At 40.1% G+C, this 26230-nt stretch overlaps 3 long non-coding RNA genes across 3 annotated transcripts in view; 1 reads left to right on the forward strand and 2 right to left on the reverse strand.

The window, feature by feature from the left end:
• Positions 1–2381: 2381 nt before the first annotated feature.
• On the reverse strand, positions 2382–5638 carry LOC137190591 (uncharacterized). Its single transcript, XR_010930247.1, has 2 exons — positions 5369–5638; positions 2382–2584 (listed from the first exon to the last, which is right to left on the reverse strand). It is a non-coding gene; the product is annotated as an uncharacterized lncRNA (long non-coding RNA).
• Positions 5639–5768: 130 nt separating this feature from the next.
• Positions 5769–6413, forward strand: LOC137190590 (uncharacterized). Its single transcript, XR_010930246.1, has 2 exons — positions 5769–5870; positions 5971–6413. It is a non-coding gene; the product is annotated as an uncharacterized lncRNA (long non-coding RNA).
• A 10846-nt stretch (positions 6414–17259) lies between these two features.
• Positions 17260–26230, reverse strand: part of LOC137191492 (uncharacterized) — a 152495-nt gene continuing 143524 nt past the window's right edge. The window contains exon 4 of the long non-coding RNA XR_010930407.1: positions 17260–20676. This is a non-coding gene — a long non-coding RNA (uncharacterized lncRNA). The remainder of the gene's footprint in view (positions 20677–26230) is intronic.

The following is a 26230-nucleotide window of genomic DNA, read 5'->3' on the forward strand; positions in this document are numbered from 1 at the left end:
TTCGCCCTTCACCACCATCATAATAGTACTGTGGCCCTGCTTGTGTGATTTGTCACTGTCTTGTTGACCACACGAACACTGATTTTTATCCAAAACTGATCATGTCATGGCTGCCCACACAGTCCTGGTTCATTTAGCAAAGACAAAACACTGATCGGTGTCTCAAGGAGTTCCATATTATTTATTTTTTTTCTCTCCCTGTTTGAATTCAGCCATGAGTGAATGTGATGAGTTACCAGTTGTTATTGGGCTGTGGAGGTCAAACAGCAGAGTGTCATCAGATAGCTAATCAGCTCATTCAGATATCATTACACTGGGCTAAATCCCTGTTAATCCCACTGAAGATTCAATCAGTGTTCCCTCACAGGTCAACTTGTTCTTCTTTGTGTGTATGTGTGCTCACATGTGGTCATAAGGGAGAGAGAGAAAGGTAATTCTTCGTGTTGATAGACAATGATTGTCCTTCAGCGGACCACATTCACCATCTCCTCTCTGCTCTTTTCTCCGTCCTTCTCCTTCTCTTCATTTTCCTGTCCTGTCTCCCTCCTATCGCCCCCTCCCTCTCTCCTTCCATGTCTCCTTTTCTCTCTCTCCTCGCCTGGCTCTTCTCCTATCTCTGTTGGCTGGAGGATTAGCACTCTGCTTTGGTCTTTGATTGATAAAACTTCTATCAGTCAATCTTTCTCTGTCTATCTGTCTCTCTCTTCTTGTATGTTTGTATCATCCCATGTCCTCTCAATTTGCCACATGCATCCTCTGTTTCTGCAGAAGTAGAGGTTCTTGTTCAGACCTGTGTAGAGATCACGTGTTGTGTTTTCTGTACAAAATAACAGACAGCAACTACTTTATCTGTCGACTCAGCTAGCCTGTTTGAGGTCCATAAGTTTAATTTCCCCTATGTCTAGCAACAGATGATTACATGCACTGTAAATATGTACAGTTACTCAATGGCTGGCTTTTATAAGCTATTTTATTGATTGGATTAAAAAAGGACAATTTTATCAGCTGCATGTTTCAGAAAAGGTCAGAAAAGTAATTTTGCCATCTACTGTAGCAAGGCACCTTTAAACTACCACGTTTATGAATGAAGTTTGGCCTGAAATTGTCTCCCTATAAGACAGAATGGGATGTACAGTACTTTGGCTGGACTAATTGTATGACATACTGGGGAAGCCTGTAACACATTTTTTGATATAATATAAATTCATAGTTTTTACAATAGCACACCAACATCATACTGACACAGTTACTGCTGCACACAGTGTCTCTCTGATCCAAACTGGTATCGAAAGACTGCAGCGGGTTGTGGTCTCTTGGCTGAGACCTGCTAATGTGGAGACTGTCTAAAGGTCCTTTTAGGCAAGGCAAAATCAATGTATTTAATGATCCCCTCCATATATGTGTTAAGACATATAAAAATACTCTGCTGATAATAATTTTTGTCTGATATGGTTTTTCCACAAAAAAATAAACTGCCTTAAAAATCCTTAAAATGGCATCTCTTCCTTCTCCCTCAATGAAAAATCCTGAATCAGTGAATATGCAAATATTTTTGATTTCAAAAATTTATCTACTGGACACAAGATGTCTCCTTCCTAGTGTCAAACTCTGCACATACATTATTGTGCACAGTGAAGGCCAAACAACAGGTGAACAAGTGGAGTAACAAGAAGGAAAACAAATCAGTGGAGGGCGACTTTAAAAGAAAAAAATCAACTTTAAAAAAGTGAATCTAAAAGAGAATATCTATCTATCTATCTATCTATCTATCTATCTATCTATCTATCTATCTATCTATCTATCTATCCTTACCTGTCCCCCTTTTTCCCTGTTGCGTAGATGTTGCTCCATCCATCGCACACTTCCACACCTACATTCAGGTGAATCAAGTGTCATTGGACAGGTAATAGGAGGGATGTGACCCTGCAACCCTCTCCACGACAGATGGAACCAATCTCACCAATCTGAGACACACCATCTATTCATACCTACCTACCGTGGTGTATTTGTGTGTGTGTGTGACTGAGTGTGTGTGTGTGTGTAATGATAGCTGCTGCTGGTGATGCAACTCAATGCCTCACTGTGCTTAAAAGCTATTACATGTCAGGACTGGATTTATGTGCTTTCAGATGTGTGTGTGTTTGTGTGTGTAGGTGTGTATCTTTAAACCTGTGTCTCAGACCTGATATTTTATCACCATCTCAGCTCCAAAAGCCAATTTACTGTCTGATGGCTGTTGTGTGAATTTCAATCGCAGACTGGGGAAATAATCTTGGCTGACTTTGAATGAACTTGTGAATGTCCTATTTTTCCTGCAGGGAGTGTGTAATTCTGGCTTTTAAAACATAACATTTTAGGTAAATTCAATGAATGAATGAATGAATGAATGAATCAAGTTTATTTGTCACATGTAATCATATAAAGCACAATCACAGTGAAATGTAATTCCGACAGTTCCTTTAATCTGTGCGTTAAAAAGAGTTCAAAGAGAATACGCGTGGGGAGGGGGTCCTGTTGGCCTGAGGTTAGAAGCTCGTCCTGAGCCTCTCAGTGCTGGCCTGGTTTATCTGGTTCCTTCTGGTACCTTTGGGAGAAAAGGCCGTTATCCAGGTGGCTGGGATCCTTAACGATTCTCCTAGCATTATTCTTGCAGCGCCTGGTGTAAATATCCTTTAGGCAGGGTAGAGCACCACCTATTGTATGAAGGAACCATTCTTTGCAGGGCCTTGTGTGGTTCACATGTTAATAAATAAACAGGAGTGTCAAAACTCACTTTTTTTGTTCATGTATTGCAAAAATAAGTCATTGTGCAAAATGAAAATAAAAAGCAACACCTTGCAGTGAAATCCACCACCCTGTAGCCGTAGAGAACGTTCGTATAGATGCTGCAGAGGCTTTATGAGCTACAGTGTCTCCTATAACTACTACTATAACTACTCCCCCTTCTCACACAGACACACACACACACACACTCACATTTACTGCATGTCTTCTAGCCATATTCATACATTGGATACAATGCAGAGAGAGGGGGAGGTAATTGCATTGACTTTGGGAGTAAAACAATAGTTACAGAGTTAGTGTGTGTGTGTGTGTGTGTGTGTATGTGTGTGTGACTGCAGTGTGTGTTAAAACCTTCCATCCATCCATATAACAGTGCAAGAACTCCGGTCCACTCTGCATTATGCTCTGCTTGCCCTTGGAGAACAATACAGTACCTATTTATGCCAGCAGATTTAAGCTGGAAGCTGGTCTCCCGTTCACTATCATTTACCTTTTAAACATGTGTGTGTACTTTGTGTCTGTGTGTGTTTGTATGTGTAAGAGAAAAAGTGAGACAAAGAGTACGTATGGAGAGACAGAACGACCCCGAGCACACATACACACACACACACACACACACACACACTTAGATGCACAGTTAGTGTTTTGGGAGAGTGTGATGGCAAATGAAGCGTGAAATGAAGAGTCAAAGATGTTAGAACACTCCTTCCCCAGGGAACCTCTACAGCGGACTGACACAGACCAGGCCAAGATAGATCAGGATGACTAAAACCAAACCTTCAGGCTCACTGCATCAGCATGCCCCCTGGTGTGAAAACATGGTGCATCCAAACCCTAAACCTTCCTGACTGTATATACTATGTGGGTGAGAATAACAGTCTTGATAACACAATTGTTTTATCTTTATGTCAATTTTTCCCTAACTAACTTCATTAGTGAGAGATGCATCTGTCCCACCAATGTCGTTTTCATTTCAGTGGAAGCTGCTGTAGTGGTTTCTTGGAGTTACCATGTGGAGTTTTCTTGTAAAAAAAGCTGAGCTAATTTCTTAACTGTCATGTAAACAAGAAACCTTGTAGATGAGGTAGAGGAGTAGAGAAGCTTGATTTTACCAGGCAAATTTCTCCTGGAGAAAGAAATTGTCTTTCTTGGCCATGTTTATGGGCAACCAGGTTTCTAATTTGGCTTTTTACAAGTATGGCAAAAAACTTCACATGGGGAAAGTAAGAGAAGAATGTTTGATGAATGGAGAGATCAGTAAATGGAGTGGTCCGTCCTCATATTTAAAATATTGCCATCCAGAGACTGACAAAAACTGAAACCGACACAAAGTAACCAAAGTACATTTTATGTTTTTCATGTCCAATCGAAAAAATATGTTGAGGTCCTATCCCTGCAAGTCAACTTACAACGACATGTAGGGCTGCTCTGATCTAATCCACAGTTGTGATAAAGACGATAATGACACTAGATTTCTTTGAATTGCTGAAAGAATTGAGATGTGGGTAGCGATTCAGAGGTCTGGAACCAGGTTACTATCTGTTGTTGTAATAGTGCACTGGGTTGGTCAATGAACATAAACACAGATCTTCACAGACTTAATCAAATAGCAACCACCATGATTAAATCCCATTCATTTTTCTTCTCAGCTTGGGTGGGTCTGAACGCTAAGCAAACTTTGTCTTCATTTTCTTGAGTGTGGACCTGAAGCAGTTTGCTATGACTTATTCAAGTCATTAAGAGCCTTGATCACAGAAAAGGTTTTTTCATTAAGCAGAGTGGCCCAGATGTCCTTCTCTCCACCTCTCTCCCTTACAGTAGCTCTTCCTGGGCAATCTCGAGACCCTCTCAGGTCAAACAGGATATGTAATCCATCCATCATTCATACCATCCATCGGTCTACACGTTTTTCTATAGTCTGTTGTGTTTATGGCTAAGGTAATTAGCCACCTTACATACCCTGCAAGTGCTTGGTGATGATATGTATCTATGGGGGAGGTAAGGTGCACTAACACAGTTCTCAGCCATATGACTGACATACTCCAACATTAAAAGTAAGTGGTATTCCCCTTTAATGGCCACTGTTAACATTATTATCCCAGTCTTGACTGCCATAACAGGTCACCTAATTCTATTGGAGACAGCTTCAGCCTTTCTCTCCTCCACCAGAGTCCATTACAATCGGGTCTTATCTCCTCTAATATGCTCTGCTGTTAATGAACAATCAGTCTCGTTAATGACCTGCTAATTAATGGCCCATCAGCCTCTTCAGAGTGGTAATTATGTGCCAGTTGAGGCGTCTAATTGGCATGGTTTCTGATTGGATCGAGTCACGCTTGACCCTCTGGGACACAGGAAGTAAATTATAGCGTTGTCATCGTTGTAGACATACATTCATGGTTGTAGAGAGGACTTTTACAAAGACTGCTGAATTGCTTGTTTAAGAAATAGAATCATCTTGTTAACCCGAGTAGTAGTGGACTGAATGATAGTTTCGCTTGAGTGATTCTGTCAGAGGACAAACTGTCTAATCTGAATGAAAGAACAATCAATGACAGAAGAAGAAGTTTTCTTCTACACTTACCAAACAATTGCTGTCACAATGAAGCTTTGTTGTACATAAGATTACACTTAGCTTAGTGTCAACCCACTTCAACAAAAAACAGTGTTGTGTGTGTGTGTGAAGGGGTTGACTCCATGAGCACACACAAAATCTTAATCAGTTTGAAATAAATTACAGTTTTGTAATGGGTAATGCAAAGCAGACTGGCTCCGTCTCCATAGCAACAGTGGCTGAGGATCATGGGTAATATAGCCTTCTGCTATCCAAAACTGACAAAAAAACTTGATTTCTCAGAATTGAAGGAGAAATTGTCATGATCCTTTATCTCCCTGACCTGCTGCCACTCATCGAGTGGCTCCTTTCCCCTCTCTCCCCGTGTGTGTGTGTCTGATTGTGTGAGTGGAGACAGGTGTGCTGGAGTCAGAGTGGAGCCACACCAGCTGCACCTCCGCTCAATAATCAAGACCTCTACAAATATTCAGCCCTGCCACTTTCACTCTGCAAGATTGTCGCCTCTGCCCCAGTCAGTCTATGCTTTGAGCCATTTTTTCATGCATTACCAGCTTTCTTGTTGTTGCCTGTTTTTTTTCCCTTGCCTAAACCTGTCTCCTATTTCCCTGCAGTCCCGTCTGCTCTGGTTCTAGCCCCTGTCTCCAGCCCCTTGTATCTTCTTGTCAGCCCTGCTTCCCTGCCCTGAATCCCCGCTCTTCCTGGCTTCCAGCCCAAGCCTCAGCCGAGGTTCTCAGCTTTCAGCCCAATCCTCAGCCCATGTTCCCAGCTTCTGGCCCAATCCTCAGCCGAAGTTCCCTGCTTCCAGCCCAATCATCAACCCATGTTCCCAGCTTCCAGCCCAATCCTCAGCCCCAGGTTCCCTGGTTCCAGCCCAAGCCTCAGCCGAAGCTTCCAGCCCAATCCTAAACCCGTGTTCCCAGCTTCCAGCTCAAGCCTCAGCTCCTGGTTCCCAGCTACCTGCTCAAGCCCCAGTTTCCCAGCTACCAACCTAAGCTTCCCCAGAATTGCATTCTTTTTCCCCAGCCTTTACAATAAATACTTTGTTTCTACCATATCCCTGTCTCCTTGCTGTGAGTATCTGCACTTGGGTTCACCTGCTCTGTCCCATTTAACAGAAATAATTAAAATGGATGGACATAACATTAACCTATGGTATTGTTGAATTATCAAGGAGACAAAAGAAAACCTTGACAGTGGGGGGAAAGACTTCTAGATGGTGGATCCTCAGACCCTCGGTTCTTCAATGGGACTGATGCTCAAAGCGTCTTAGTGCTGGGGTGGGTTAACATTGGAGTCAATGGATGGCTGGAGCAGTTGCTCTGGGCGTCTGTGAAAGCGGAGTGATATTTAACAAATTTGTCATTCCAATGTGGGGAGAGTGGCCTTCACAATAATAACAGCACATAAAGCTGTAAACCTAATGATGTATTATAACCTGATAACGATGTTATGGTGTACATGTTAGCAGGCAGTTGCTTCTTTACACATACAGCAACAGCATGTTTCCAGCGTGGACACAGAGAGTCTGACAGCAGCTGCTCATGGCTAGTTATTTTGATGCATTTCTTCTTCGTTGTCACCTACAATGGACCATATTCATATGGTGGCCATTTTCCTCTGACGTCACGCTTAGGGTGAGTGAATCGGGCTAGCTAACATTAGCAGCTTTATTTCCAGTCTGTCTGCGATGATGCATCAGCTGTTTTTTTTCATTTACTTAGAAAGGATTCCTGATTAACTTTCACACAGCTTTGTAGATACAGATTTAATTAGTTTGCAAGCTGTTTTATATATTTTTCCTCAATAACATTGGTAGTAGCAGGTGCTAACAGGCTAAGTTAAAAGCGTGTCAGTGGTGTCCAGTCCAAAAAGAAGTAAAACTACAACTGTGGGTCGGTGTAACGCTTATCAGTTCAATTTTACATATTAAAAATGAAGTTCAAATGACCATCTCGCCATTATCACACAGGCTTTACTTGACAGTTTCCCACCCAGAGGAAAATGGTCCCCCTGTGAATATGGTCTATGGCCGTTCATCTAACTGTCACCAGTCTGTTCAGCGCCTCCATAAGGAGGCAGAGGGTAGTGGCGCTCTGGTAGTGGTGAGCCAAAATAGCTGAGTCAATTCAGTTTCTGTTGATTGTCTAATCAATTAATCGACTAATTTTTGCAGCTTGAGTTTAAAACACACAATGAGGACTGTTCCTGATTAATGTATTAACTTCTTGACTGTGGTCCGACACAAAAAGGTGAATGATAGTTCAGTTCCTGTTTTCTCATTGATACTCCTCTTGGAGAAATGGTGTTCTCTCAGAATACAGATCTTGCATCAGGATGCCCTCAGTGTATTTAAATTTGAGACTGACAAAGACGTGAGCATACCCACACATAGCACAGCACAGCAGAAACAGCAGCAGGTAGTAACTGACGATGGGCTGAAGACAATAAGACTCTTAGTATGAAAGATAAACTGCGGAGAAGTCGTCCCATTACCGAGTTAATAAACTCTGTGTTACTTTAACATTTTCACTGTTCTTTGTGTGCTCCTAAATTTTTTCATCTAGGAGCACATGTATTCCTTGCTAAAAACATTACCGTAGTGCCCTGCAATGTATAGGTCTAATATATTTAAATTGTGTGTTCATGAAAAGGCTTTCTGTCACTGTCTTATATATTTTTAACTGGTACAAAACTTGAGACGTGAATGCTTTTGCTTTCACTTTACTCCTTAAACCTGCAGTAACTTATTTTTTGGCCACATGGGGGCAGCAGAAACATGTTGTGAACACGACACTGACCAGAGATTGATTACCTTTTAAGTTGATATGGCTAACTTGTTAGCAAACAGTTGCTTATTTAAACATCCAGCAGTTAAGCAGCAACATTGTTCATTTGCTGTTGTGTTTCTGGCCACCTGATGAATGTAAGTCCAATACATGCTGTCCTTTAGCTCTGTTTTAGCTCTGTTAGCTCTGCTTCTGTTTCAGTTCCTGAGGGAGATATCTGGCTGTTTAGCTGCTAAATTCTTGACTATATTTACCAGCTAGTTGCTAACTGTGTCTGTTTTCCATTTGGTGCTGAGCAGGGAGTGTACAGTGGGGCTTTTAGAGCTTTTTCTCTGATAACAGCCACCTGCTGTGGCTGAAAATTACACTAAGAGAGCAGGAGGAGTGCACCAAAACAGTAAAGTTGCCAGCCGGTCGGCTAAACAAAGAACTGAAACTCACTATAAAGCAGAATTGGGAGATAATTCTCTGTAGGGCTATGCGACGCCTCTGACGTTACACACTGTCATTTGATACATTGTTAAAAAATATTGATTAATTGCTGCTTAATTGCTGCTTTCTGCTAAAATGCTCTGTAGAGCTGAGAGGAACCGCAGAGTCTGGTGATAATTCTATTTGGGTTCATCACTAGTATCTCTTTTACATTACAAATACTAATTTCATCCATTGTTAATAGAAAGATTAAATATTGATTATCGCAGCTTTAAGAAAAATAAAAATTAAAAAAATATTAAATGTGAGAATGCACATTTTCAAATGGTATCCGTAATGAAAGACAAGAGAGAGATAGCTTACGGTCATCAGAGTTTTAGTACAAACAAGGCTACCAAACAAGCTTCACACATGGTTGATGGTGAGCTCCTTCGCTAATTAGTAATACAGAAAAAACCCCACAATAGAATTTTTTTTTTAAAGGCAAACACAAGTTCCAAACCAGCTACAATTGTGAGATAGATTCACATATGGCTGGATGCTGGATGTTGGCTGTGAGCTGCTCGGTTAATTAGTTTGACTGTTAAAAAGAACAAAAATAGCCAAAGGTTTAGGGCAAAGTTTAAGGCAAGGAGCCGACTCAATATAATACAAGCTAACAGTGTGAGGTGGCAGTTTTCACTCACATATGGCTGACTGGTTGCTTCAAGCTGTTGGATAATGAGTGAGAGAAAGGTAAAGAGAAAGGGGGAAGGAGGGAGGTAGAGAAGAGAAAGAGACGGTGGGAGAAGGGGAGAAGAGGGGAAGGAGAGGGAGAGGAGAAAGAAAGAGATGGGAAGGAGAGAGGGGGTACGGTGGTTTTTATAATGAGGGGACAGAAGAGACAAACACCTGAATAGAGAACGAGAGAGAAGGTTGGAGGCAAATAAAGACTCCATTTGGCAGCTACTGTACACACACACACATACACATACACACACACACACACACACACACACACACACACACACACACACACACACACACACACACACAGTATACTGGTTGCTTGGAGCAGCTTGGGATAATAAGAAACACAATAAGGTGGTTTTTATAATGAGAAACAACAGCTGAACCACCGATGGCAGAGAGGAGAGTGAGGAGGGTTGCAGGCAATGGAGAGCTCCACTTACTGTACAAAACAAGGTTCTGCACTGAAATAGAAAGTTGTTATATGATACCAATACTTACTGAAAATAAGTGATAGAGATGTTTAATGTGTCCCTGACTAAGAGCTCAACACTATGTATGGGTATGAATTAGGGATGTCAATGGTTAACCAATTAACGGTTAACCACTGAGAATATTTTTGACCGGTTACGTATGTTGGTCTATAGGTTAACTGGCATACTAGGGTTGGGTATTGAGCTTGTTACTTCACATTATTCACATTAGATCAATGGGTCCCAAATTTCAGTAGCCTCGAAATAAGTTTTAAAAACACACATTTGCTGACCTCACACCTCACACGGAGGCTCCAAAACTGACAGGAGCACCAACCAGCGGATACAAAGAGACGTGATGGATGCATTTTACCAACCTGGATGGTGGCTAGCAGCTAGTTAGCATGGCTAGCGTCAGCCATGCTGTGCTGTGTGTATAAGTGTATAATAAGGTGTAGCTGCAGTGTATTTGGTTAAACAGCACCGTGTTGGGCAGGTGACAGAACAGACTGTTAGTCTAGCATGCTAATACTATGGTCTATCTGTAATAACAACGTAGGTATTACTTTGGTATTAGGCCATCACCCTGTTGGTGTGCCAAATGATTGAAACCGATATGCTGCCAATCAGTGTTGTAGAGGGTGAGGGACTGAAAGATCTAGTTCGGTACCTGAAGCGATGGTATGTTATACCATCGAGAGCTGAAAATGAAGATGTAGAATTTTCAGTTTTTAAAGGAGCTTTTGATCTCTAATAGCACTATGGAGCAGTGTTTATATGAGGAAGTCCCCATTTTTTGCATGCATAGGCGCACAAGTGACGAGATACACATTCCTGCCAATGGTTCACTCCACTGATGAACAGGTGGCGGTAATATGCCAAGAAACACATCAATGGGCCCACAAAGGCAAGAAAAAAGACTTTTAGCAAGTAAACATGGTTGTAAACAATGCCAGCCAAAAAAAAAAAATCTGCTTTACAAATGTTTTATGAGAATGGACATGTTTGTTTGGTCACAAGGATACACACCATGTGTTTTGGTGTGAAACACTGAATGTAAAAATTAACTTTGTTTACAAGAAAACTCCAGTGGCCAACTTACAAACAAAAAATATAAAAAATAAAGTATTCAATAAAGTATAAAGTATTATGTCCTCATAAGATTTTTATACCTGGCAGTGTGGAGAAGGCCTTGAAACAGATTTTAAGTCATCATGTAAAGTAAGAAAATTCACAGAATATAAATAAATATTTTGAATAAAATATGAAGAATAAAAATGATTAAAACACTTGAGAGACTTCTTTATTGTTACTGTATGGCCTCAGTATTTATAAAATCACTGCTATGGTGCTGCTCAGGTCATATTAATGCAGGTCAATTTAATGTACTGTTAATAAACATTGTACATTATCTGACTATTAAATACTAGTTTTTGAACTATTAGCAGCGGGGGGGAAAGGACAGCCTCATACTAACAGTACTTGTCTGATACAACTCACAGTCAATACATGTACATGTTTATTTAAAACTGTTTTTCAAATTGAATAAATGAATATATGTCAATTTTTATTTTATCAATACTATTTGTAGTATTTATTTATTTGTGGAGGTATGGGTTTGTACATGGGTTAGCTGGTTAATTGGTGTTAACAAGTTGAAAATGTAAAAAGAAAATATGTGTATTTCTGTTATTTTTGAATTTTAAAAGTAAAATACTTTTAAATAAATAAAAGTAAAAATAAATACAAATGGAAAAAGCTGGAGGACTGAGGGATTTGTGGCAAGGGTAAACACTGTGTCCAAAGACATTTTAGCCTTGAGTCAACATGGATTTTACACGGCATACATTTAGACTTCTCATAGTAGGAAAAGCACAGGTGTTACTAAAAACATTAACAATGTGCCTGTTCTATTATATTTAGTAATTCCAGTAAGTTGTGACACTGTGCCAGCATGCAAAACACCACTACCATGAAAGTAAAGCATCATCCATTTTATTATTTACACCTGAACTTTTCCTACTGTGACATGCCAAAATAACTCCTGTGTAAAAAGCCCATGTGACAGATCCCTTTAAAAGTTTGTAATGGATCTCCATCAGAACCATTTTAACTGTATTAAATGTACTAAGTAAGTGTGCTGTTGACATTGGAGACACGCAGCACAGAGAGATTACTTGTCTAAATAAAGAGATGAAGGTAGATACACTACTGTGAATGTACATGAGTGAATGATGGAGACAAAATGACATTCTGAGAAAAGAAAGACATTTAAACACAGTGCATGAATGCATGAGTTAAAAGACTTGTTTTTCTTTTTATGGTTGTGCATGTGAGCTTATATACCGAATACTGAGACTGTGTGTGTGTGTGTGATCACAGCCCTACAGCCTTCTTCTTTTTTTCCTCCTGGATAAGCACTTTGTTGTCCTTGGGAGACTGCTGGTGCTTGGCTTCTCGTGCACAGTGGCCGGGCGCTGTTCCACTGAGGCGTGCACGTGAGGTGACCTTCCTTTGCCTCTGGCACAGTCACGCTTCAGTGCACCACACACACACACACACACACACGCACACACACGCACACACACACATATACACACGCACAAACACATACCTTGGGGGCTTCAGGATAACACACACTGTCCCCTGCGATGTTTCAAACTGACAGACATCCTGTGTTGTTCACTTTAATGGACCACTGGAAACACAAACTACCACATTTACACACATGAACACATACAAAACGGCCACACATTACCCTTCCTAGCACCACACGCACAAACACACACGCTCACACGCACACTTAAATGCTCGACAAGTAAAACAAAGCATCACTTTCCATCTCCAGGGGCTTTCGCTGGTGGTGGTCACACAGGTGTCCAAATAAAGTCAACCACATTCCACTGGTGGAAACACACACTCTTACTGGTTTTAGATGAACTTTACACCAATACACACACATCTTAACACAAAAGTGCAATGGATCAACACTATTTACTTTAGTATAATGCAAACAAATTGTGCATCACTCACTACATAGCTTAATAATTTATCCCGTCTGAGCATCTGTACATACAAAGAGTCATACTGTCACACAAAATTGAGAAAAGTCAGGGTTCACTTGCTGGAGGACTGAAAAGTGAAACAATTGCATAATGTCACATATTTTTCTATAAATCTTCTTAATGTGATATATACTGTATATAGTTACAGTATGAGTAAAGTATATATTTTAGTAAAAACCAGAGACTCAAGACTTAGATTCACAAAAATTAAGACTTCAGATTTGATGCAGGTTTGACTATTGTGAAACTATCCAAACTGAAGAAATAAACAATAAACATTTAATTCACCATATTAAAAATCCTGTAATGATGCTGCAGGTAAATTCAGAATGAAAGCTTTGTGTCTCATGGCTTTTTGTGGATAGGAGAAGACAGCTTTCACATGCTCATCCAAAGCCTTGGGACATGAAAGACTTGCAATTTGCTTATGAAGACTTGTGATTTGACTTAAGGCCCCTTTACACTGTGCGATTTTGGGCTGTCTTAGACAAAAGTTCACAGTAGTGAGAGAAACGTGGTAAAATCGTTGGTTGTCAATCCAAAACAGTGGTTGTAGATCGCACTGTGAGGCACGTCTACAAACGACCAATTTGGAGCTTTGGTGACCAAAGACAGTCTGACTCTGGGTGTCAGAATTTTAAGACCAAATTCTCACAACGTGACTGCAGCTATGACCCACATCTAAAAAATTAAACAGAATATGATGCAAAATCTACTGGCTGGCGTGACATTTCATAAATGCAATTTTTTAAAATATAGTTCACCTTTATATGTCCATGGCATACATGTGAGGTGAAACAAAAGAGAAATTTGTGTGACGTTGCCACATTTTCAAAACATATGAGGTGAGCTGATGATGTGCCTCTGCTTTCATATACTTTTTTCTATTTACATTGTAGATTCACTATGCTTTCAGCGCACAATCTGACATGCCTCAAATTGATATCGTGTACAGTCTGACACAGCGCCTTTACCCCCGAAGGACTTGACAAGAATATACACAGTTATATATATAATAAAAAGTAGAGGGCTGTAACTGCAGCTTTGTGCACAATTGTTTTCTCAACATCTCCATTTATAGTAAAGCACACTTCTACCTCACAATGACTGATTTATGATTTATATGATGATTTGGTTTCTTTCCCCAAAGTGCATCAGTCATTAGGGGTGTCTGTCCTGGTATCCAAAACACTCAAATTCTGTTGCTGGTACCGGTGCTACAGATAGCATCAGTGCACCTCTGCTATAACACCTTAATGACAGTGGTGATAAAAGTGTTGCAGGGTGTGAGGGTTGTTCTTTAAGCCCAGATGTTGACCTCGCTGAAAAGCCTCAGAGCTGCTGTGAGCATGGGCAGAAAATCACCCCGGGTGTTACCATGGTTATCAGGTCTGTACTGACAGATGCTCATTAGAACAAACAAGCACCCACACACACACACACACATACTGGCATGCACGCACGCACACACAGCTGATAACTTGATAAGTTTCTCCTCACTTGAATAGTTCAGCCTTCTTTCTAGTGAGTGTTTGAGTGTTAGATCTGTGGAAGCTGTACAGAAGAGGATGAGGAACATCATCTGTGCCACTTTGAGCACACAATGAGATTTAAAAACCCTGATTCATTAAGGATTTATGCTTTCCGCTAAAGCTAGAAAATGGTAAAATAAGAATGCGTTGCTCTTCTTTAATACTGTGTGATGTAGAGTGTGTGACCATATGTGTGGGAGAACCAGAAATAACATAAAGCTACAACGAGCTTATGCTGGCCAGTGAACAAATCTCATTATTCTGATCAGATAAGAAAAAAAGTAGAATTTAACACATTTATGAAACTTCCCCAAAATATTGTGATGAGAAACTCTTTTGCTGTGTCTGGTTTGGTATCTCAAAAAAAAAAGAAATTGCTCCTAGACATGGGAATTGTCAGTAATCAGTTAAGTAGAAGAGGTTTTTCATCTGCGAATGTTCTACCGTACTCATTACCGTAAATTTACAACCAATAATCAGTCTGGGCGTTGGGGAAAACCAACCTCTTTGACTCTCCTTGACTCTCACACCCACACCTCTCAACTGTGGCTCCCAGAAGAATGATTATAATCTGACATGTTTTTTCGGCTGCATCGTTAATTCTGTCATTCATTCTTTGATTCACATGTTCCACCAACACATCTCGCGTTGACGTCGCTGTGATTCAATTGTGATTTAAACAAGCCCCCGAGATATATTTATTTTCATATTCTTTTTTTTTTTCTCCCTTTTCAAATGTGCTATGTTTTGTCACTATTGGTGCTGCGATGTCCCAGTTTCTCGATGAAGATTATAAAAGTTTAATCTTCTCTTCTCTTGTCTCCTTTTCTCTCCTCTTCTTTTCTGTAACTGACCTTGTAGTTTAAGACGTTACACCAGCAGTGTTTTTGTGCCTGTTGATTGGCTGCCGTTTGCATGCGCGACACTGTCAGAGCTACAATGTGAGCGAGAAATCTTACTATAACAGACAGATTGCACAATTTTCCCCCAAACAACACATTTGTTTGCGAATCAGCACCAGCTAAGTGTTTCATTAGTTCCTAACTGTGAATACAAACTATGTGTATAAACAGGATCTTTACTGCACAGCAGAAACCGTGAACATAGAGACAGAAGTGAACATTTTTCTCTACAGAGGCAGACGTATTTATTCATAGATTCAGCTCATCAATGCTTAATGTGATAGTGATTTTAGACACTCATGCTATGACTGAGTGTGACTTGAAATATTCTTAAGACTTTTGATCCAGTCTGCGCGTCTTCACAATACACCTGAGTTTCATTATTCTGCATTTAAAAGCCAGCAGCAGGTCATAAATGTACAGCGCATTAGCATACAGTAGTGGTTACGAGCAGGCAGACAGGTGTTAATGATCCTCTAAGGACTCACATATTTATTCATGGATTCAATTCAGCCTCTCCTATATCCAAATGCATCATGATGGCCCACCCAATTTTCATTCAGTTTTGATGTGCCTTTACTGTATATCAGGCACAGTGCGCAGACAGAAAGTGTCATATTAAATCTTCATCATCGTTTTACAATGAAGGCTTTATTGTACAAATGTATGTATGTGCAGAAAAACATGGTGATATTTGTGGAGACTGAGATATTGATAGATTCAGTTCATCACAGATCTATTGAATAAAATTGCGTTTTTCACCATGATGGATTATAACGCTTGTTCCATTTTTATATAAGGCGGCATTTATACATTTTGAGTGTCTATTTTTCTTTTGTTTTACATTTATAAGTATGTAACTTTTGCATTGTTCTAAGATGAATGCAATGTTGTTTGTGAGTTATTTAACTTCATATATTGTGATCTATCAATAATTATAACTGGAACAAAGAATAATACTCAACAAATCTTCTGTGTCATTAGATCTTTGAAAACACTGAGTGGATGCAGAGAGCAAGAGATAAGTGCTTCTATTTTTTTTTCAGACATTTATGAATTTCAATAGTTATTTAACCAAGTGAGTTCACTAAAAACAAATTTAAAACAAAACTCCTTGGGGAGAGTTTTAAATTGAGTGATGGTCTTCCTCAGGGATTTTCTCAAAAGTTTTAATTAGAGGTTAAGATGAGGCACTGAGGCACAAACTGCACCTTTAAATATGCAAAGCACAATAATCACATTTTAAAATTGAAGATGAAAATATCTTTGATTTACAATAAATTCCACAGAGAGAGAAAAAAGTCACACCTTGATTAAATGATTTTCTTTGACTCATATTTATCTATAAATTAAATGACAATTAAAAGACACAAAATCTGATATAAGAGATAAAGATTTAGCATTTGTGTTTGTTTGATTGTTAAAAAATATTGGGCCACGTACCTTCATTGTACAGTAGGCACGGTGAGCAGACAGACGGGTGTAAATAATCCTTTCGCGGCCTCAGATTTTTATTCATAGATTCAGTTTACTCTAATTTTGCCGGCTCATTGTTGTGTCTGTTGCAGGCTCCTCCCTGGCGGCGGCGTGGCTCATGAATATTAATGGTGGGGAATTTGCATAATCAGATGCAGCGTTATCATAATAATAAAGACCTACTGTATATTGTATCTCTAAAACGATCCTAGACCTCAGATCAGATCTTTGAGCTTTGACCTAGAAAAGAACAAAGATGACTGCCAAGATCCCTCTGTGGATCTGCAGCGGGGGGGCAACAACATGCAAAAAAAAACTTTATTGTTTTTCGACACAAGTTGTGTTTGAGTTCTTCTGTATAAATATCAGTTTTAAAATACATACATTTTTCATTGAGGTAACAGGAAAAACTGTTGTAAGAAGGGCAGTTTTGTGGGGTAAATTCAGAGAGTTTGTGCAAGAGTGAAGCTTTTTTTTAATACTCAGAAATTGTTGCATGTTTATTTTTATAGTGTCTTGCAATAGACAACACTGTAATGCATTGTGGGTTTCTTTCCTTTCCTTTTCTTGTCTTTTCTCCTTCTTCCTGCCACTCTTTTCTTCTTTTCTTCCTTTCTCTCTTTCTTTCTTGGTACCATCTACCTCACTATAATATCGTATACAGTTTATTTCATCCTCCTCTCTTTGTCTCTCTCCACCTCATGATGTTATGGGTTCAATTAGAGGAAGATATGGCGCGCACACACACACACACACACGCACACACACACACACACACACACATACATACACACACACACACACACAGTGATGATAATTATCTAGCCCGCAGGGGGTTGCCAGCTTTGAATCTGGATTTAATATGGTTTCAGAGTTTCAGATTTACTGCAACACTTAAGTCCACTGACTCACACACATATATACATGCAAAGCGCGCACACGCACATACACAATGAGACACACAAATACACATAAACACCTCATACCTGTATACACACATACAAATACACAAGCAGACATCGTATGCAGCATGTACAATACAGAGACATACACGCAGGATGTACACATAAACAATATACAATACACACATGTGCAAAATAATCCCCTTTACCCCTCACCCCTGTGTCTCTCTCCCTCACACTAACACACACACTCACTCGAACACACACACACACACACACACGCTCCCTGGCTGTGTCCTGTGGTCTGTGTGTGCTGATAAGGGTTTAATCCTGATTGGAGCCTCAGTAAAAGGCTTTGTTATGAACACTAAATAGACTGGCCCTCGGCGAGCACACTGGGACACTGCTGATAACATATACACATGTGCACGGACACACGCAAAATGGATGCATATAAACACACGTATACACAGGTTTACATATATAACAACAACACACAGAAACGCAGGTTAAATGCATTTATACATGTACAAATTTAGACATTTCTACACAAGTGTGAGTGTCCTGCAGACACATGCACACATGCACACATGCACACTCTATAAAATTCTCTCCATGAAATCGCGTGCATGCATGTGTGTCTGTATGTAAATGTGTAAATGTGCGTGGCGTTTATCAGTGGCTTGATAAAGCTCTGGAGAGCAGTAAGTGTTGGCAGACTCCAGACTGAATACGCTGTAAATAGACTACTAATAGAGAGAGAGATTAAAGGAGTGGAGGAGAGGACAGTAGAGGAGAGATATGAAAGAGAAGAAGAAGAAGGAGATGAGAGAGGAATAGTAATGTCAGCAGAGTCACATTTTACCTCCAAATTTGACCAAACATGGGAGGAAACTGCCACCGAGTCACACCTGTAGCAGCAAAGTTAAACTTACAGTAGAGTATCTTATATTCTGTGAAGGTTAGATATGTGACTATACTCGACTGTAATGGATTATTCTACTTTTATCCATGTTCTGCAGCAACAGTGTTTGTTCCGAGTGCCTCTCCCTCAAATCTTGCTCAAAAACATCTGACAAGCTGAATTATATCTGGTTGGGAATGAGAACAGGCTGGTTTTCCTTATCAGTGAGCTATTTTGTGGTGCAATCATTTATTTTTTTTGTTTGCTATAATCCTTGTATTTGCAGTTTTTTTCTTCCGCCTTCATAAAAGTTTTATTCAAGCAAAATGTTGTGTACAAACTGCAGGCTTAACCCAAATCAAAACGGGTTACATGGGGAGTATTTGCCTGAAATATGCACGTTTGCCATTGCACCATCCCACCCACTGTATCTGCTTTACTTTCATTCTCTTGATTTTCTTTCTTGAAGTTAAAATTCAAATGTATAAGTATAATTATTCATATTTTTAAGAAAAATAACAACAGCAAATGGTATGTACACTAAAAGAAAACAAATAAAGGAATATGAATAAAGAGAGGAAAATGATTTTTTTTTCTCTTCTCCGCACTGCTGGTACTCAGGATGCATCTCTACGGCCTTGTGTAAGGCCTTTGTTGCATGTCACCAAGGGTTGGCCAAGCCACAAAATTTAATTCGATCTCATTCCAAGTGATAGAACTTCCAGAATCACCAATATTAAAGGAGACATATCATACATATTTCCATGTCTCCGTTTTTATTCTGGGGCTCTACTGGAATATCTTTGTATGCTTTACAGTTAAAAAAAACCCTAATCTTTAACTCTTATACAGGCCCTTTATGCAGCGCCTCAGTTCAGCCTCTGTCTGAAACAGGCCGCTTTAGCTCCTGTCTCTTTAAGGCCCCCCTTCCCATGGAGCCCACTCTGTTCTGATTGGTTGGCTTCTGGAAACTGCCCCTAGGCTACATGAACAAACAGTAGTAGTCAGATTTTCCTTCTTTTTCTCATTCTTGTGTTCATGTGCCAGGAATGTGATCTTAGGTGAGATGGTTTTGTAGATATCCTGTTGATGCCAGTATTGATACTCAGGATTTGACCCCTACTGTTAACACTCTCCATGTGTTTCCAGTCTGTCTCTATTGTGAGATAACAAATAAAGGCAAACCTGTCAGAGAAAGAAAATAATAGTATTAATCACTGGTACTTGGTGATAGACTGACCATAGAGGAGATCCTACCCAGGCTGCTCTGTATCAGTCTTTTGTCTCTTGTTTCCTTCTTTCTGTGATTTAATTCTTGACTCGTGTTACAAACAAAGGGGCTCCTGTAACCTGTAATCTTTGATAACAGACCCCCCAGCCTTTCCTTCCTGCGCTCTTTCTCTTCTCCCAATTGACTGTCCAGTCAGTTAATCAGTAGATCCAGTTCCTTCCTGAGGTCACCGTGGCTGTGGGACATCTGCTCTTGACCTTTCATCAATGACCTCTCTGCTGCCCAGGGGTCATTAGATGTATCCCAGTATCATTACCACTGTCCCAAGAGGTCAAACTGGAGGTCAAGGCTTCTCCTAGAGGTCAGAGGTGAAAGGTTGCTGCTCTGTCATCAATAACAAACAGGGTGTAACGTCTATTGTTGTCTACAAGTAGTGACAGGCAGAGATGGAGGGGTCTGCTCCCAGAGGGGCGAATCAGGGGATCAGGAGTGCGTCTCGGCTTTGGTTTGTTTGTATGTGACATTTTTTAAAACACTGAATACATTATGCACCACAGCTGCACTGTGAGTTGCCCTTTCGGTGTTGAATACAATCACTTAAGATGAATGTTCACCTTGTGGAGTTCAGTCAGTTGTGGGAGCTTTTTCAGGCATACAGACTGATTCAGTCCACAGGTTTATTGTTTTCAAAAATGCTGCTCGCTCAAAGTGAATACATCTGAGAGCTCGGGTTTTGCCTTTTTACTTGGACGAAGAAACAGAGCTTTTCAAAAATGCTGAGGTATGAGTATTGTTTGATCTCAGGTGTCTTGATCATCATGTGATCCAGGGTCCAGCCACACATCCAAAATAACTTGCTGGCACAGTCTGCTCCTCACACTCGCTCTGTAAACAACAAACAAAGCTTCAAAAACTGCACCAGGCTGCTTGCATTCAAATGGTGTACAGTCCTGCACATGCTTGAAAAAGAGACTGGAGTTTCATTGTAGGAAACAGACTTTAAGAGAAAAAATATCTAAAACTGCAAGCGTGGATGGAAAACTTTAAAGTGGTGTTTTCAAATTGCAGACATGGCCTCCATCACCTCCCTGCTCGTCACAATCCCGGCTTTCTTTGTTTCTCTTTTCTTTCTCATTCAACTTTTTCCTGTGTTTCATTCTCACCTTCATTTCCTCATCTCCTTCTCCCACCTCTGATTCTGACCCCCTCCTCCCTTCCCATCACACCCCTCCCTCTGTGTAACCTTGCGGGGTAAAGCTCCATTGACATCTGCTTCATAAGTATTCAGGACTCAGCGCCTTTGACATTAATCAGCCTACAGTACATTATCTCCCCTCTCCTCTCCTGTGCCCCCTTCCCCCCCTTTTTGCCTCCTGCTCCTCCTCTCATCCCTATCGCCCCTCTTTCACCTCTCTTCTCTCCCCTCCGCTGCCTCTTTTTCTCCCCCCTTACCCTCCTCTCCACTGTCTTCTCCTCCCCTCCTCCTGATCAGCCCCCCCCCCCCCCATCCTATCACACTTCTCAGCTTTCCATCCACCGGTTTCTTATCATGGCAAGATAACCAGAAGAGAAAAGGGCATTAGTAAGTATGTTGCCTACCTGAACGTCTGGCTATTGAGATACATTGTCTATCTGTTTACCTGCCAGTCTTTGAGTTAGACTGCAACTCCTATAGCACTCACAATGCAGCAAGGTCAGCACAGCAAGTAAGATTAGAAGAAATGAAAAACAACAGTTTAACGAAATAGAGGGCAGGAAAGAGGAAATATTTATCTTAATTTTGGCATTGGTTTGTCTTAACTTCCTTTTCTAGACATTTTTAAAAAGAATTTCATACAGTAGACTATAATAGAATGGGACTTGTTCAGAGTTTACCTCCTAGTGCAAAGAGGGGTTGCAGACCCTCATGACCCTGTATAGGAAAAGTGGGTATAGAAAACGAATGGATGGATAAATGGATCTCCTGACTGCATTTTCCCCAACGCAGAACAAATGTGTGACAGAGCCCACTATTGTTTTTCCAAAGAGGAGAGAAACCTTTGTTGTTGAATTTCAGAATCAAAAAATCAGAATAGTTGAAACTCTAAAGTGTGTGAAGCTCGCTGGCGGTCTTGCTAAATCATGGGCATCATGCAAGAACATTTTTGTATTGTTCTCTTAAAACTCTCAAAGTCAGATTCAACTCTCAAAGTCAGACTCTTGTCTCTTGGACTTGTTGTAAATCGCTCATTTAAGCCTGATGAATTCCATCTGTTCATCAGTCGGTCACTGAGATTTTAATACAGTAGGTGATGTTTCACTGTCAGGTGCAACAGAAGGTGATACTGGACAAAGACCTGCAGAAAGACCATCATAAGTTTTATTTGTCCTTCAGAGTAAATTCTGAGAATGAGAAAGTTGATGAATACCGCAAATTCTCTTAAACCACTCGTCTGTTTGCAGAAGTGGTTCTTGCATGAGACTCATTGTCTGGAGTAAAATGATAGAGTTAGCACATGGCTAACGTGCAAAAATATGTCTGCAAAGACATAATAATGAACCAAACAGCACTGTGTTTAAAAACACGCAACAGGCTGTGCTGGTGGAGGCATGTTGCTTCAAAAATATCTAAATAATATATACATATAATATATAATTTAAAAAATATGATCCTGACATTTGTTATCATTAGCATGTAGCGTAACTCAAGCAGTTATTTCGCATAGAAGATGAGACTTTGACAATAGTAACAGAGAACAGATTTGAAAGTAAAAGAAATCAAAATACAAGCGTCGGCCATCCAGTGAGACTACTTTTGCTTGATAGTAACACTGTTTAGAGGCATTTACAGTAAACACTACCAAACTCTAAATGCAACAACATAACATCAAGTGGATATTGGGCCCATAATGACTGTATCCCTCTGGCAAAAAAAAGGCTAATGCTGACATACAGTATATATATTTCACACTTTATACTGTAGTTTGCTTTAGACTGAAGGAAGATTGTCCTGACAACAGCCCTGCTGTGTACATATCATCACTAAAGTAGCTGATAGAGCGACTATCCCAGAAGGAGTAGATTATAGGAGTAGATGAGGACAAGTCGAGGTGTAGCTGTCACACAGTGCTCAGATTAGCTTGGAGGTGTGATGTATGCCTCTGCTGCTAGCTAACAAGGGATTATAAAGCTTCACATAATCCTGGATGGGCGGGCTGGCTCAGGACTCTCACTGTTACTGCATTAGCATTAAGCATTAATAGTGCCCCAGCATTAGTGTTAGCAGCTAATAGTGTCCCAGAATATATTAAAAGCTAATAATGTGATGCTGTAAGATTAGCATTAAGTTATAATAATGCCATTGCATGCATTATGAGTGTATGTGTGAGTGTTAGAGGATTGGATGCATGTGTTTGTGTGTGTGTGTGTGTGTGTGTGTGTGTGTGTGTGTGTGTGTGTGTGTGTGTGTGTGTGTGTGAGTGCAAAGAAGTATACACACAAGGTCTGTGACTATGTGTGTGTAGGATCATGCCTTAGCAGATGATAGAAGGTGTACACAGAGACAATAGAAGGTTACTGAGGACACTGAAGGAGGAAAGATGGAGGCCGTATCAGGTGAGGGGTTTAACAGTGTGTGTTGCAGCATGCATTAGTTATGACGGGCACTGATGCAGTGATCATATAGTACACATACAGACACACACAAGGTCATCTCGCAGATGATATGTCATTTACTCATATGCCATGAAGGTCAATTTAAAAAATAGAATAAAATCCAAAAACTTGAAGACAGTGAAGAAAGGAAGCAGAGTACGTTTACAACAAGTCCTCCAAACTAAGGCAGGATGACATAATTAGTCAGCGCCTTCCAAATCTATTACATATGATAAATACAAAAATTATTTATATGGCGTTTTTGTGATCTGATAAAGCTATAATTAAGATCTGGTTAGACTTAGACACACAAACTACTTTGGGTTAAATAAATAAATCAGGCATTTTGCTGTTATTTTTATTGTAAGTACAGTCTCTGTATTTAGCATGATTTTGTATAGAGACAGACTGAGTAAGTTAGTTAGTTAGTTAGATAGTTAGTGCTGGTAAAGTCTGTGGGTGAGGAACTCTGGTCCAATCAATAAGAGAGAGAAAGGACTGGAGTACAGACAATGACAAATAGGAGGAAGAAGCAAGCAACAAAAGAGAAAAAAGGGAAAATTAGAATAGGAGCTGAAAGAAAGAGATAGACAAAAAGGAGAGATGCAGACAAAATGCAGAAGGGGGGAAAAAGACAAACATTCCACAGAAAGAGGTATAATCATGCAGCTATTGAACAGAGTCATTATCGGGCTGCAGGCTGTTCGGTTCTTTACAGAATAACAGCAGGGGTTCAGGGGAGCTTCTAAACCACCCACAGATACACACCGAGAAAGGTCCTGCCAGCAACGGTGCTATCTTTAGCAGCAATTTTTAAGTGGCATACCACTCAATCTCAGATTTTCTTTCCATGACCCAGGGAGGTAGAATCAGGATTTATGAAGTTGCTGATTAAACTGTATATTCCTGAGGAGGTGTTGAACTGCTAAGAAGGTGGGTTGATGCTAAAGTCTTATAATATTAAATGATTAAAGGAGAGAAAACAGAGCCAAGAAGACAGAGACAGACTGGTTAATTTTTGGTATCAGATGTTCATGTGTGACATATGTTAATTACTGCTGTTATTGATGCCGTAGATTACCATGTTAGATGACACGGGAAGGCTTACAGATGAAACAAAGGGCAGTTGTTTGTGTAAGTGTGTATGTCACATGGTCACCTCCCAAGGTGCTTGGAATCACAGTGTGATTAGAAGTGCATGTAAGTGTGTGTGTGTGTGTGTGTGTGTGTGTGTGTGTGTGTGTATAAAATCCAGTGTAATTGCCCTGTCCATCTATATCTGCCCACAGCACCACGTGGGACCCCGGCTAAAGTGGCTGCCACTGCTTTAGAAATAGCCGTCTAAATGGCTGGAGGGAGTTGTAAAATACCCCATTGTCTCGATGGTCACATAGCTCGGCCTTAAGGGACCCATTTACTCACTCACTCCAACAAATAGAGGGCACAGAAATTCTTTCTTTGTGCACATTTGTTGGATTTTCATTGAAATGCATTGTGGATAGTTCTATTGTATCTGGCACGAAGTTTTTGGAATGACATGATTAGAGTTCCCGCTTTGCACAGTAGACCTTTCGTATAATCCCCAGAAACCCCAAATGTCTGGTCTGCTGAACAGGAAGTGTTTGATTTCATCACTTCTGCCTTGTTAAAGTTGGTTACTTTTAGTCACAGGGCAAACTGAGGGAAAAGTTTTTACATTTGTCGCTCATTCGTCTCCAAAATAATTTGCAACAATTATCAACAATTGCTAATATTCTTTACTTTTAAAGAGGAAAATATGCCTACATCCATGTGTAGGGTGTGGCATAAACAAATACAACTCCAGGCAGTCAAGTGGATGGTTAAGACTAAAAAGCCTTCAATGAATTTGGGCCTAAAATATCATGAAAATTCAACGAGTTGCCTTCCTTCCTAAAACTTTTAGAAACCTTTAGTCATAGTGAGATTGGTGAATGATAAAATAAAAATTTCTCATAACTTGGGTGTTTATCTTTGTAGCTCTAGTCATTGGTAATATAACATTGTACAGGGAGTATTTGCTCTTAGAACAAAGCCTCATTGATAAAAATAAGTTCAGTGATGACAAACATTAGCTGTTATACGATCATTTAGGTTTACCATTGTACAACCAACAGTTTAGCCACTTACTGTCGCTTGCACCCGAAATGTTGCTTTTAATCCCTCATTAGGAAAACCAAGAGTGAGCACAACTACTGTAAGCACGGTAGGTCAAAGTTGAACCAGGAAGTCTGTGTGTAAACTGTGATGGACAGTGTTGGTAATAATTTTATCATTCACCTTAATTTTTGTCTCCCAAATATGTTTGACCAACCTGAGGTTTTGTTTACAACTTTATTGTTTTTTACCCCGTCTGACCTATTTGTAGCGATGATGCCACATTTCAAGTTATTAAAACCGATAGAGCCGATGGCCAAAGCTGCAGAAATAAAATCTGAGTTGTAATAAACTGTAATTTCATCTTTTCTCTCATGCTCTGCCTTTATTCCTCTAAATTTCCTCTGAATTTCTGCTATTTCTTCCCATTCTCATCTTCTCTGTTACTTCTGTTTTCCCACAAAGTCCCAACATTCACAAACCTGATGTCACCATTATCTGACCAATGAGCTTCCTGCCCGTGTTCCTCGAGCCAGTCAGTCCCTGGATCACCGTCATGACCTTTTGGATGTCCAGGGAGATTCAACTGAGAGTTTCTGCTGGCTTTACTCCACCGCCAGTGTTTCGACTCTAGAGGATCCTCTTGTATCTCCTAACTTCATAAGGTCCTATAAGCTTAATAAAATATAAT

This window comes from Thunnus thynnus, chromosome 10 (genome assembly GCF_963924715.1).
Source record: "Thunnus thynnus chromosome 10, fThuThy2.1, whole genome shotgun sequence".
NCBI lineage: Eukaryota > Metazoa > Chordata > Actinopteri > Scombriformes > Scombridae > Thunnus > Thunnus thynnus.